This window comes from Furipterus horrens, unplaced genomic scaffold (genome assembly GCF_987537825.1).
Source record: "Furipterus horrens unplaced genomic scaffold, mFurHor1.1.pri manual_scaffold_4, whole genome shotgun sequence".
NCBI lineage: Eukaryota > Metazoa > Chordata > Mammalia > Chiroptera > Furipteridae > Furipterus > Furipterus horrens.
The window spans coordinates 91566556-91581010 of record NW_028327174.1 but is presented as its reverse complement, the minus strand read 5'-3'; positions in this window follow the sequence as shown (position 1 = coordinate 91581010).

Genomic DNA, 14455 nt, shown 5'->3' with positions numbered 1-14455 from the left:
CCAAAAAATGAAATACTTGTAAATCCTACACTTTAGCTTTTTGGGGTGACAAATTTAAAATATAGAAATCACGTTTAAGGAAAGCTGTAGCCTTCCAAGAGCTAGAAATTTACCAAGAAATTCTTTGATACCTGCATTTGTTTTCCTTTAAGTGAGCAATGTAGGAAATGCTTAAAGATGGCTTTGAATTGAGTGTTCCCTGTCAGTACGCAGAGGTTAAAGATGGCTCTCTTATCCCATGTGCATTCCCAAACTCATTCCTGAGATAGATCAGTGTTTCAGTATTTAATTTTTTTTCATATGTAAGTGTTAAGTGGTGCTTTAAAAATTCAAAATGTACACAATTATTTTAATGTTATGTCTTATTTAGTTAAAGACCTATAATAACCACTCTTAGTTCAGCTGTTTCAAAAATTTTAATTTTAAATAAAAGTGTGTTTACAATGCCTTTCTTTGTGGTGTTTTGGGTTTTATTTTTTTTTTTTTTTTCAATATCTGTATGACTTTTAACATACAATTACAAACTTCAAACCTGTATTCTTCCTTTTATACTAAGAAAAATGTCACCTAGCACCCTCTTCCACAGTCCACAGAAGGAAGAAGAATCTGTCTCTGTGGCCCCTCCCAGTTTTCCACAGTGGCTGGCCTTATGCCTGGCTGCTCCCAGATAATCACTCTGCCGCAGTCCTGCTCCCTGCATCCTGGCAGTCAAGAAAGACTCTTTCTAAAAGCTAGAAAGGAGCACATCCAAAAAGTCTGCTTTGGGTTGTTTATAGAGAAACCAGAATAGACTTGCTCCCTGCACCATGCTGCTCTACCACACCTTCAGACTGCTTTAAGCTAAAAGCCCAGATGTAGCAAACCCAGAATGTTCTCACTCCATCCACCCCTTCTCCCGCCCAAGACCCAGGGTCTCATCCTGTCACTTGCAGACACACAAAAGGAATAATTTGGTTCATATGACTTTATCAAAATCTAGTTATGCATTAGCCTATATTATTTGTGCTAAGTTTAAAATGTTTTATATTTAAGTATCAGAAATAGCTAGAGTTGTGAGGCTTTTAAAATTCTTGTTATAATTAAGTAAGACAAAGTTGAATCACTTCCTATCACTTTTTAGAGCAGACTGGCAAGTTCATTGTTCTTTAAAGGGATGATTTTAATGAGCATATTCTTACACTCAAAAGTAAAGGAAGTTCTTAGCCTAATTATAATTACCTTTTTTATATACTTGTGTTAAAGGATGAGTATTCTACAAGATCATTTTCACTTTAAAAAAGCTCTGTTCCACTTCTGAAAATTTTTTCAGACTCTTTAAAACCTTCGTCAAGGGTAGCCATTGTTTCCTGTATATAAATGTTAAGAATCATTATCTGTTCTTATTCCATATCTATACAGTAAATGTTAGGGAAGGGTTGGTCCTAAGATATACACACCAGCTGCCAACTACTTATGTGGTTAACATACTGGCCCAACAGAGCTTTTGTTCAGCATTACTATTCGCTCCAAACATAACTATATTTAGAGATCACCCAGCCCAGGATAGAAGTTAGAGAAGTTAAACCTTAATACTGCTTCTGCTATCTGCTGCTTGTGGGCCCTTATCTGGGTCACTTCCAGTCATCTTCCTCCTTCGTAACTAAGATGTTGGGACTGAGTATCTAGTTTTTAAATAAGTAGAGACAAAAGTGAAAATATTTAGCCCTAAGTTTTAGGAACTGCTTTTCACGCTTTCACTAGAAAGCAAACAAGACTTAGACACAAATGTGACTAAGCAGAACCTACTTTGTTTTACCTCATTTTAAAAAACATTCTCTAAGAAATGTGAACAAAATGCTGTGGTCTCTGCCATAGTCAGTCACCTGTTAGTGGCTGGTCTTTCTGCACAGCTCACACATGACGGTGGGGGGGGGGGGGGCGGCTAGGGTAGGTAGTTTTACTTAGAATAGGCTGAGTCCAATTCTGGAAAATAGCCTTGTTATTTTGTGTGTGTGTGTGTGTGTGTTTTGAATTTCACTAATTTATTTCTGGGGGAGTGGAGGGTGTCAAGGAACAGTAGATCTGCCTCAAACCTACTAGGTAGAATTTTTTCTTTCATTGATTTTTGACATGACTTTGTATGGCACTTATATTTTTATATTATAATTAATAATATCTGTCATTCCTGGAGGTCATGCCATTATCTTTGGATCATAAGGAGTATCTGGTAGGTAATCAATGCCTGTTTAATGAACGTTACATACAGTGAATTCCTGATCAAGAGAAGCCTCACCTCTTTCCTGAGGATTGTTAACCCCACAAATAGTCTTACCACAAGGTAGGCAGTACTAAAGGACATAACATATCACTTCTGGGCCAGATATTTTTAAGCCCTTTTTCCCCCAGCCTTACTGATATATTTATCATATAACATTGTGTTGAGTTTAAAGGATACAATGTGATGATTTGACATGTTATATTGCAAAATGATTACCACACTCTAAAGTAAGTTAACACATTTATTACACTTACCATTGTGTGTGTGGGGAGGAGGGTGAGAACATTTACAGTAACCCTTTAACCTGTATCCACATAATCAACTCACAATCCCATGAAAAAGATGCTATGCTCCCATTTTATAAATAAGAAAACAGGATAGGTTAAAAAGTTTACCCAAGGTCACAGAGCTTGGAAGTGGCAGAAATGCTATCAGAAGCCAGGACTGTCTGAATCTAAAACCAACATTCTTCCGTGTACCTTTGGCCAAACTTGGTCCAAACTAGGTCCAAACTCAGCTTCCTCAGAAGACAGGACTGGGATGTCTCAATGGCGTAAGAAGTCCCAGTTTTAAGAGCTTAAGGAACTTTTATAACCGATGCATGCTTTTTATATTGGTTGAAATTTATTCCTGGAGACCTGAATGCAGAGCCCCATCCGAAGAACATTTGCACTGGGACAGTGTTCCCCTGTGGTCCAGTTTAAACAGCCATCTAAATCCAACAGTAAAACTTACCATTCTGTTGTTAAATTGTGGAATGGCAGCTGATGGAATACATCTTGGAGAAACTAAACTCTCATGTGAAACTAAACTCTCATGTGAAGCAAGTATTTTAGGATATTTTATATGTAACCTCTCCTTTTTCTATCCACAAGAATACCAAGATTTGGTAGTTAAGGAGTCTTAGAGTCAAGGCTTCTTTGGTACTCTGAATAACATCCTATGATCCAAGGAAAGTGGATTACCCCTCTCCCTTCCCCTCCTGGGAAAGTTGTGTCAATACATCATAAACTGAATCCTGCCCTGTGGCCCATCTGAGTCAAGATGATGAGATGGCTAGTTGGCCAAATGGAAACTTGTTCTTAATTTGGAAAAGACTGCCCAGAAGCATGCACTCAAACAGGAACACATAAAGAAGTAAGTAAATCTCCATTAAACTGGCAGGAAACATAAGCAGAATTTAAGAGTTTTGTAAGTAAATAATTTTGATTTGGGTAACCATGCTATAAATCTCAGTAGAAGGGGCTGAGCATTATTGTTAAAAAGCCCATAATAAACACAGATTTGGACACATCATTAATAGTTGATTAGATGAGCAATTTCTCCCATTTAACTAATATTATAATTTGGTTTTTATAACTTATAAAAGTTTTCTACATGAGACAAACACCATATATAACATATCTTACAAAATGCCTGCCCTCAATGGTAGTCTTCTGTTTTTCCTAAATTGTTTTTTCTCATTAATTCCTTCCGTGTTCAAGATGAACTAGTATATATTGTCCAGTTACAAGTTTCCACTTATTCCAAATTCCAGACCTATTAGCCTGATGGGTAGTCTTTCAAAGCTCAGTGCTAATTTACAAAGGAAAAACTGCAAGATTGGCTTTTAATCCTGTGCCCTACATGAAGAACAAACCATTCATTCATTCACTCATTCACTCATTCAGTAAACACTTAGAGAACCAAGCACGTGTGGCAAGCACATGCTGGGCCCAGACTTAAACAATTTCACTCCTGTCCTCAAAATCTTCTAGGCCATGTCATGTCTTCCAAATTCCAAGCTGCAGAGCATTTGTACGGCATGACATTTGCTTCTCAAAATGTTTTTGGCCCTGCCGGAGGCTGTCCAATGTTCTATACTTGGGAAGCGTTTGGTTGTTGGTCATCTACACAAAAATGCACAGATGCTTTCATCTTCATTTTTTTTAAGTCAAAACTTTTATTTTCATGAGTTCTAAAAATATGTATGTATCTAATGAATCTTTAAAATATGTATGTGAATTTCAAAAATAACCAACACAGAAGGCAACATATAATATATAACCAGCTCATGTAAAACTATTAGAAGCACACAAAGAGCACAACGAAAAATTGGCAAAAGATACTAATGTTCGATGGGCATATGAAAAAATATTCATCTCACCAGTAAACAAAAAATGCAAATGAAAATGATATTTTTACCTTTCAGATTAGAGGGTTTTTATAATTCGGCTGACAGGAGTGTAATGATGCAAATTCTCTCGAAAAACTATTAGTGGCGGTAAAATGGCTCAATATTTCTAGGAATGTTTAAAATGTTAACAAAGAAATCCTGATTCTAAGAATTTCACAGGTCTTGTGTTCAATTTAGTATTGATATATATCCTTATCTAGATATTTGCTAAAGCTGTTTTCTTCTCAATTATTTCACTTTTTGTTCTTGCTCTTGTTTTAATGATTCTGCATGAACAAACTTAGCAACAATATCAATGTAAAAATGTGAATAAATCACAGACCTCTTTTCTCACATGTCAATTACATTCATTATCCCATGTTCCATTATAGTTCTGGTCACACATTATAATGTTGGGATGGTCTTTTGCAGGATGTGGTATCTGGTCTGAATTAGTGACAAGTAAGTGATTCTTTTTCTCCAAAAGCTAGAACACACCATGTCTGGAAATCAGGAGGAGGATGCGGCAAATCTCATCCTCATTCTCAAAAATACATGCTCCTTATCCCTAAATCTCTGAGCTCTGCAGGTAGGTTTTAGTGTCCTGTGGAGAAAGAGCACTACCTGAGGTAGCGGGGACACTGAACTGAAAGTTAAGACTACACCATGGCTATTTTCGGTCACCTCTTAGCTCACTCTGCTAAATTGAGTTTGACCATAAATATTAAAAGAAAACTGACACTACATCTTGGGAATTGGATGAAGCTTAAGAGGAATTCTGGTACACCTCCATGAGTAATCACTCAGGGGTAAAGGTTAGTGAAAGATTACTAAGGCTCCAAACAACCATGGCCACACAGGCCAGAGTCACGCTGTAATTCACATAATGTCTTTTCATAAACAAGAACAAGCTATCCACTTTCAATTGCTGAAGTCTGTGGTTTTCTGTGTTGGCCACCTACCTGAATGCAAGCTGGATTTTGCCTTCATTTGCACCCTTTATTGGCTGTTCTATAGAGCAACACCCTAACTTTACAAAGTGTCACCTCCCAGCCTGTATCACACTTGAGTCTTTAATAGGCCATCCCATCATTCTATATTACCAGCTGCTTTTAGCTGATGGGGTTTATTGTACTAATAGTGAATCCCTTGGACATATTGTCTCACTTTTGTTGCTATAAAATAAATTTTTGTCAGAAGCAAAAATGTAAGGAAAACTCAGTAAGTCCAGGGATGAAGACACTTGAAGCATGGTAGATAGGAAAGAGAAATCTATAACCAGAAAAAGTGTTTACTCTAATAAGGACAAATGACTGTAATTTTGGAAGGAGTTCCATGCAATTAACTAGCCACAGGACGTTGGCTAGTCCCTTCAGGCATCTATCCGATGGATATCCACATTAATCTCTGTGTTTAGCAGGTTGGACACTCAGCAGTGGTGGCAGTGAAATCAGCCTTGTTGGCAAGATCCATGTTGTTGAGCTCATGCATAACCTCTGCCCTTGCCACCATGTTTACTTGTACACCATCCCACTGGGAGGCAGAGGAGAGATGATTACTGAGTGAGATCTACACAATGAATCATCTTCTCTGCCTGGTTATTGAGAGCCTCCTCTGCTATGGACTCCCTCTGGCAAACACTCTCATGGGACACCGATTTTTTACACTGTGTGCATTCTAAGACATTTATCCAGATACCTCTTGCCCAAACCTTCTTGTCTCTAATCCTCTGATCTTGTTCCTGTCATGTCTCTGACCATCTGACCAAATCTTTAGCCATTGCCTATGAGTCAGTGGAGATATGCACCCCTGACCTTCTCCCATTTAAGTTAGACACCAAATGCCCAGCAAGAAGTTCTACCCACTGGGAAGATTTCTTTCCCCAGTGCCCTTTAGGGTGACCCATGAGTGGGACTAATAGCACTGTAGTTGTCCCTATGACAAACAGAGGGAACTTGTGATGAGGCCAGAGGGGTAACTTGAAGGAGGGGATGGGCAGGGCCACAGGAATAGGTACATCGGAAGTCTAAGGCGCTTGTTTACAAATCTTACCTATGCCTTCAGGACCTGCTTGAACCTGATCTCATATTAACACTTCATTTGAAATTGAAGGGCTGCTTCACATGTACGACTTTTGGATGACATCCAGTTCATAATGGGCAGTTCAGGCCATGTTGTCATTGGTGTCTCATGACCAGGTATATAGTCTCTACCCAAACCCAGTAGCGATACTGAAGCCCTTTCTCAATAGATTTGGTATTTTTGCCCAGGAGAGTATGGCTCTTCCAAGTACCATGACCTAAACTGTAATTCTCCCATATGAGTTTGCCCAAGCTGTACAGAGCATCTCCATGTGCTGCAGACACACTAAATATCATTGGATCTGCTAGATCATAAGGCCTGGGGATGACAGGTACCTTACAGCCTGAACTTGTTAGAAAGCATTCTCTTGTTCTTGGTACCACTCCTATCTGCCAGCTTCACAGATTTTCCAGTAAATGGGTGTAAAAGCACACTCAGGTATGCTAGAGCAGGGTGCTTACTTGATTTATTGTTCAAGCCTAGGCACTTTTAAATGAACGAGATGCTATTTAAAATTACATCAAGATAACATGCATAAACTTGGACTGTTCCAGGCAAATGAGTCACTCTAAATATATATTGCCTCTATGATAAAAACAAAAAGCTCACCAAGCATTTTGATGTTTTCTTAGTGGTAGGGGGTATGAACTATTGTATCATATAGTCAATGGACTGTGTCCAGGTTTTAACTGTAGTCTGCTATTCTCTGTGGCTCAAGGCTTTCTCCTGTGGAAAAGCAAATGCAGAGTTAGTGAGCAAAGAGTAAAGAGTGTTTGCTAGTGGCATCTATGACTGAATCAAGACTACCATTAAGTCTTGAAGAACTGTGTGGAGATTCAGGACTATATGTATGAATTGAAAGTCACTTGGCTAATAGTAACTATATGATGCATAAGTCTTTTTATTACAGTTGAAGTTTATTGCTACTTTCTAAGAAGATACTCCTTCCATATTTATACACATGCACAGTGAGGTCTGTCTGGGAAAAGTCCAGCCATTGTTAATATAGCAAAAATGGTTTGTGTGACATTGATATAATTTGGCAGCCAAGGAGAGTGGACTGGAATGTTCATGTGTGAACAGTAATGACTTCACTGGATTAATCAGAGGGGGTGGTAGACATCATTGAGTGAGCACGTGTACTGTGTAGCTGTCGCGTTCAAAATGACTGAGTGAATGGAGCAATGAATTTGCATCAAATTTTGCATTTAGCTTGAGCACTCCTCCACAGAAACTATTCGGATGATTCAAAAGACCACAGCAATGGGTAATTGGTGATTGGCAACTTCATCGTGACAACATGCCACATCTCGTGCAGAGTGTTTTGGCAAAATATCAAATCACCCAGGTGGCTCATCCCCGCTACAGCTCAAATTTGGCATGCGGTGATTTCTGCCTTTTCCCAAAACTAAAATCATCTTTGAAAGGAAAGAGATTTCAGATTGTTGATGGGATTCAGGACAATAGGACAAGGCAGCCGATGGTGATTGGGAGAACTGTGTGAGGTCCCAAGGTGCCTACTTTGAAGGGGATTGAAGCATCATTATCCTGTGTGCAATGTTTCTTGTATCTTATATCTTCTGCAGTAAATATCTCGATTTTTCATAGCACATGGCTGGATACCTTCTGGACAGACCTCACATATAAAAAATAGTATGGATTTATATATCTGTGGAGCAAGGAAGAATGATGAGAAAAACTTTTAGTTTTAGATAGTCTAAAAAACTAAAAACTCTGAAAGAATATTGTCTTTCCCTTTCTCTGCAAGAGTACATTTTTATCTGGTTTATGATCACTCCCATTTTCAAAAGTGTACACCTGAATTGCTTTTCAAACTCATACCATAAGTTTATTTACATGTGAGTTGGTTTACCTGTGGAAAGGTGGGGTGGAGATCTTGGGTTGCACCTGTCAGGCTGCCTTTGCTCCAAGAAATCACCCAGAGAACAGTCTAGGATTTTACACCAGGTTTATTGAAGGAAGGGAAGGAACAGTGTTAGACGTAAGAAGGAAACTCCCAGCCCAACTCAAGAGCCCATAGGAGCAAGGGAAAGGGGGAGAGGGGGAAGGGGGAAGAGGGAAAAGGGAATGATGGGAGAGTAGAGGCCCCTGGTCGCCCAGAAGGGCCCATAGGAATCACCTGTCTGTGTGTCTGCAGGCGCCAACTCCACACTTTTATTAACATACATTTCAGTTAGGGTAACTTTACCCAACAACACATTTAATAGGTTATTTATATCTCCCTGCTTTTGCCCACTCAATATGTCATGCTAAGTCTATCAACATTTCTTCTGGGAATGAGCAAAGTTCATTTTTATTTCCTATGGGAGAAGCTGGGACCAGGTAATTTGCATATGGTTCATGTGCATATGTCAAAAGTCCCAGCAGGCAGTCCAGCTGCTGCCATGTTCTGACAGCACCTGCGTAAAATAGAACCTGTAGAATTAATGTATAAAGAACTGAGGTGGACTTCTGGCCAAGATGGAGGCCTAGACTGACACACTCCATCTCCCTCCACAACTAAAAAGGAATACAACTACCACAAAACCATAAATAACCAGAAGTTCCAGAAAATAAAGCTACATGGAAGTTCAACGTATGTAGTTAAAAAGAAGTGGTTCTCATCCAGATGGGTAAGAGAGGTGAAGCTGGGGCAGAGAGGTCAAGCCGTGCTGGTGGCAGCAGCAGTGGTGATGGCAGCAGGACAGTGGTAAGCACAGACACCTGTATTTAAGGGGAGGTGAGAAGCGCCTGGGTAGCACCCCTGGCTGCAGACCAGACCTGTCAGCTTGCAATTCCAATGCTGGGCAAGGAAGACCCATTGCCTTGGACTGTGAGGCCCAGAGGGGGTGGGGATGGAGAAGAAGGCTCCCAGTCTCTCAGTGGAGAGTGAGTGGCAGAATTCCATCTTGGACCCTCACCCCCACAGAAAATGCCACAGCATGGTGAGAAGGGTCGCCTGGTAGTGACAAGTGCATGGGGCTCCGCTCCATATAGCATAGGAGGTGTGACAGCCCTGCCCAGGAAGCAGAGGTAAACACAAAACTGCCAGGATGGCACAGATCATGATAGGGATCCCAATCACACAGCTGACCAGACAGCAAATATCTACTCTAACAAAGCAGCAGATAGGAAATCTTTCTCAGGCACAGTTCAGAGCTTTGGTTATAAGAATGCTTACAGACTTAACAGCAGATCTTAAACAAGATGGGGAAGGACTGAAAGCTAGTCCTGCTGAAATGAACAAAAACACGTATGAAACTAGTGGTGAGGGAAAGACCAGGGATCAAATCAACAAATCAAAACATAGGGGAGGAACAAACCGTCAACCAATGCAGAAAGAGGAAACAAAAAGTGAGGAAAATGAGGAGAGTCTCAGAAACCTATGGGACAGCTATAAGCGGGCCAACATCTGAATCATAGGGTTGCCAGAAGGTTAAGAACTAGAAATTGAAAAATTATGTGAAAAAATAATGAAGCAAAATTTTCTTAACTTGGGGAAGGAAATAGACTTACAGGTCCAGGAAGCACAGAGAGTTCCAAAAAACTGGACCCCGGGAGAACCACACCAAGACACATTATAATCGAAATGTCAAAAATTAAGGATAAAGAGAGAATCTTAAAAGCAGCAAGAGAGAAGAAGAGAATTACATACAAAGGGGTTCCAATAAGACTATCAGCTGATTTCTCAAAAGGAACTCTGGAGGCAAGAAATATTCAAAGTAATGAAAAGCAAAAAGCTACAACCACAATTACTCTGACCAGCGAAGCTGTCATTCAGAATAGAAGGGCAGAGAAAGTGCTCCAGGACAAAGTAAAACTCAAGGAGTTCATCAGATCCAAATCACTGTTATATGAAATGTTAAAGGAACTTGTTTAGAAGAAGAGGATCAAAACTACGAACATTAAAATGAAAACTGTATCACAACAACCAACAACAGAAGCTAGGGAACTCTGGACAGGGACATGCAAAAAAATGAAACTAGACCACCAACTTACACCATACACCAGAATAAACTCAAAATGGATCAAAGACTTAAATGTAAGCCGTCACACCATAAAAGTCCTAGAGGAAAAAATAGGCAGGAAAATTTCAGATATCCCACATAGCAACATTTTCACTGATATATCTCCTAAGGCAAGGGAAATAAAGGAAAGAATAAACAAATGGGACTACATCAAACTAAAAAGTTTCTGCTCAGCTAAAGAAAACATCAACAAGATGAAAAGGAAACCAACCATATGGGAAAATATATTCGCCAATGACATCTCAGACAAGGAATTGATCTCCAAAATATATAAAGAACTCATATGACTCAACACCAAGAAGACAGACAGCCTAATTTAAAAAATGGCCAAAGGACCTGAACAAACACTTCTCCAAAGAAGACATACAGAGGGTCCATAGACATATGAAAGAATGCTCAATATCACTAGCCATCAGAGAGATGCAAATTAAAACCACAATGAGATACCACCTCACACCAGTCAGAATGGCCATCATCAACAAATTAACAAACAACTTGTGCTGGAGAGGATGTGGAGAAATAGGAACCCTGGTGCATTGCTGGTGGGAATGCAGACTGGTGCAGCCACTATGGAAAACAGTTTGGAATTTCCTCAAAAAATTAAAAATGAAACTGCCTTTTGAACCAGCAATTCCATTGCTAGGGTTATATCTGAAAAATCCTGAAACACCGATTCCAAAGAACCTATGCACTCCAATGTTCATAGCAGCACTATTTACAATAGCCAAGGGCTGGAAACAACCTAAATGCCCATCTGTAGATGAGTAGATCAAAAAACTGTGGTACACTTACACAATGGAGTACTATGTAGCAGAAAGAAAGAAGGAACTTCTACCATTTGCAACAACGTGGATGGAACTAGAGAGAATTATGCTTAGTGAAATAAGCCTGGAAGGAAAGAAAAATACCTTATGCTGTCACCTATTACAGGAAACTAATGAACAACACAAACAAATGTGCAAAATTGAACCAGAGGTATGTAAACAAGAAGTAGACTAACAGTAACAAGGGAGGAGTTGGGAGGGAGAGAAGGGGGTAAGAAGGGGAAGGGTCTAGTCAAAGAACATGTATAAATGACCCACGGACATGGGCAACTGAGTGGGAACTGAATGTGGGGGAAGGGAGGGGCAGGGCGCAAGGAAGCAAGAGGGTGAAAAAAGTGAGACAACTGTAATGGAAAAAATATTTATTTTTAGTGCGGGAGAAATGAAAATATGAAGAATGGAAATGCCAGTTCAGTGAATATTAGGACAAAGATTTTCCTTCACGTTGTATATTTTTCTCCTTATCTGATCTCTCCAGAGTCTGGCATTCTAAACAAGTAAGTAATGACATAAGTTTCTTTGCATAAAACTAATAAGACCAGTTGTTAATAGAGGTTCTTTTTTTTTTTTTTAGACCAAGTCTTTGACTGGAATGTCAAGCCTAAAGGAGACATGCCTGGGCTCAGGTTGTTACCAAAAAGCCCTGAGGAACTGGGAATGATTTTCAAAGGTAATAAAAGCCCGTGAGATAAAAGGCCTGGTACCATGGTTGGTTGTGTGGTCCACAGCAATCTTTCCAGGGAAGGAACAAAGGTTGTTTTCCTGAAAGATGGCTAGAAGGGACCTTAAGGCACAATGAAAAACCAGAAAGACTTGGAAAGGACAGGTGTGTACAGGCAAGGATGAATGCCAGGTATGTGGTCCAGCTTCTGTGCCCTGAAGAGCAGACTGAAGGTCACCCTAAATGTTCCTTGCGAAAGTTCCAGCAAAGCAGAACTAAAGATCATAAGTGATCATTTGCTGCTCTTGTTGTATTTATGCAAATGAACAGGATAAATTAAAAATGGACTTAATGCAGTCCCTTTAATGACAAGGAGGGTAATCTTAGGGAGAAAAATCATTATTCAAGGAAAATCACAATGATCAGTGGTAGACTATAAAGTAGTGCAGCTAACCATCTTAAAAGTTTCTTTTCATTTAAAATATGTTTTCACTTGAAAGTTAAACCATGTCTGTGGTATCATCAAAGATATTTAAGTTGCAGGCAAGAAGAATGTCAAGTGCCTTGCAACTGGATGTCTTCCCAATAAGACAGTCTTGAAGATTTAGAGATTTGTTTGTGGGTTATGTTACATAAATTAACATGTGTTTTCTGTTTTCAAAGGGCATAAGCCTATGACCGCATTACCTGAGTGATTGTATGTATAGGCCTCACTTAATCCTGTCTGCAGCGCTACCTCCTGAGACTCAATGGTTTGGCTGAAGTAAGTGGCTGGGTTGGTGAAGAATGAGGTGGTCTGTGGGCTTCACTTTAAAACTGGTTTCTCTTTTCTATCCTAATGGCTTTCACAGAAAGGATCCAGAGGTCTGAGAAGGGGAAACCTAAAATATTTCCCTCAGCCCAAACTAAGTATAATGGGCAAAAGGGTTTTGGACAGGTGAGATGTGCCTGGGACACCTTCCTCCAAAGAAGCCCTTTTTTTTTTTTCCCCTAATGTGGAACATTGAAAAATTAATCCCTGCCTTTTGTCATCTAGTAGTTATGGATTGAATGATGTCTTTTAACCCTTTTGCCAAATCTGTTGCCCCCAGAATACAACAAGGATGCCAGCCTGTTAAACCAAGCACGCCGTTTTCTGGGTACAGCCAACTGACCTGGAGTCTGCACGATCCTTCCCCGTGTGGGAAGGCCACCTCCCCTTCACACCCCTACTCTCATTAGGGATTTCTGGACCCAAGGGTAGGTAGGACGACGACCATGTCCAGCCTGAAGCAGCTAGAGGAGCTTGAGACCTTCGCCCATTGTCCCCTATAAGATTATAAAGGGTCTTAATATCTGAGAGGGAGGAATTGTTATTTTTTATTATTAAAATAATTAATTAATCATTTATTTATTAAAAAAGAAGAAGAATATATGAAAGGGTGAAGCAGGAGAGCTTGTATGTATGAACCATGGGCATGGATTTGGGGGGGGATTGCTGGGGGAGGGGGGTGCTGGGTGGAGGGTAGCAAAGGGGAAAAAGTTGGAACTATCGTAACAATATAATCAATAAAATATACTTTAAAATGTTCTATAAAATTCAAAAAAAATATTTACAGAGCTATCAGAAAATAAATGGGTATTTTTTTATTGTTGGGACTTTCTCCCGACAAAGTATTTTGGACCTCAAACTGTGAAAGCTAACACATATCTCTTGATAAACATAGCTACTAAATTTTCTTCTAATATTTTGCAAAAATTCTAGACTTTTAAGTAAATGAAAGAAGTCAATCCATAATCAAAGTATACCATTAGTGTTAATCTCAAAATATTTTTATTTAGTTAAATCCTTTTTCCCTCTCTTTAGAAAGCCTCCTGAGAAATCTCATTTGACAAGGGATATTATTACAGTTTGTAATGGCCAACATCAGGGCAAGACTTCTTTTTTCTCTTTTGTAAAATCAATTTGAGTTATTTACAATGAACTTAAAAACCATGAACTTTAATAAAAAAGCTTGACAGGTTTGATGTATGATAGACTAAAGTTTTTTGTTTTGTTTTTTTAAGCCAGAAAAAGATTTTCTCTTCTTGGCTCTGGAATAAAAACATGGTTCTAGCCACTCAGAATTGATTCTAAGAGAGCAGTGAAATAGAGTTGCTCAGTGATTATAAAATATCTACAGAAAACTAGTTAACAAAGGAGATGTAAATGTTTTTCCATCAATGGAATAATGTAGCAGGAGGGGGTTGCGTTTCTCCCAACAAACAGAATTGGGGTGTGTGTGTGTGTGTGTGTGTGTGTGTCTGTCTCTGTGTGTGTGTGCAAACTAGTTACTGATTACATTGCTTATTTTATTCAGTTAGAGTAGCTTATAATAACTATTTTTCAGGAGAAACACAAAATAGATAAGATGTGGGACATCCTTGCTGAAGAGTCTGGATTCTGGTCATTTATGGCTTGATGTTCAC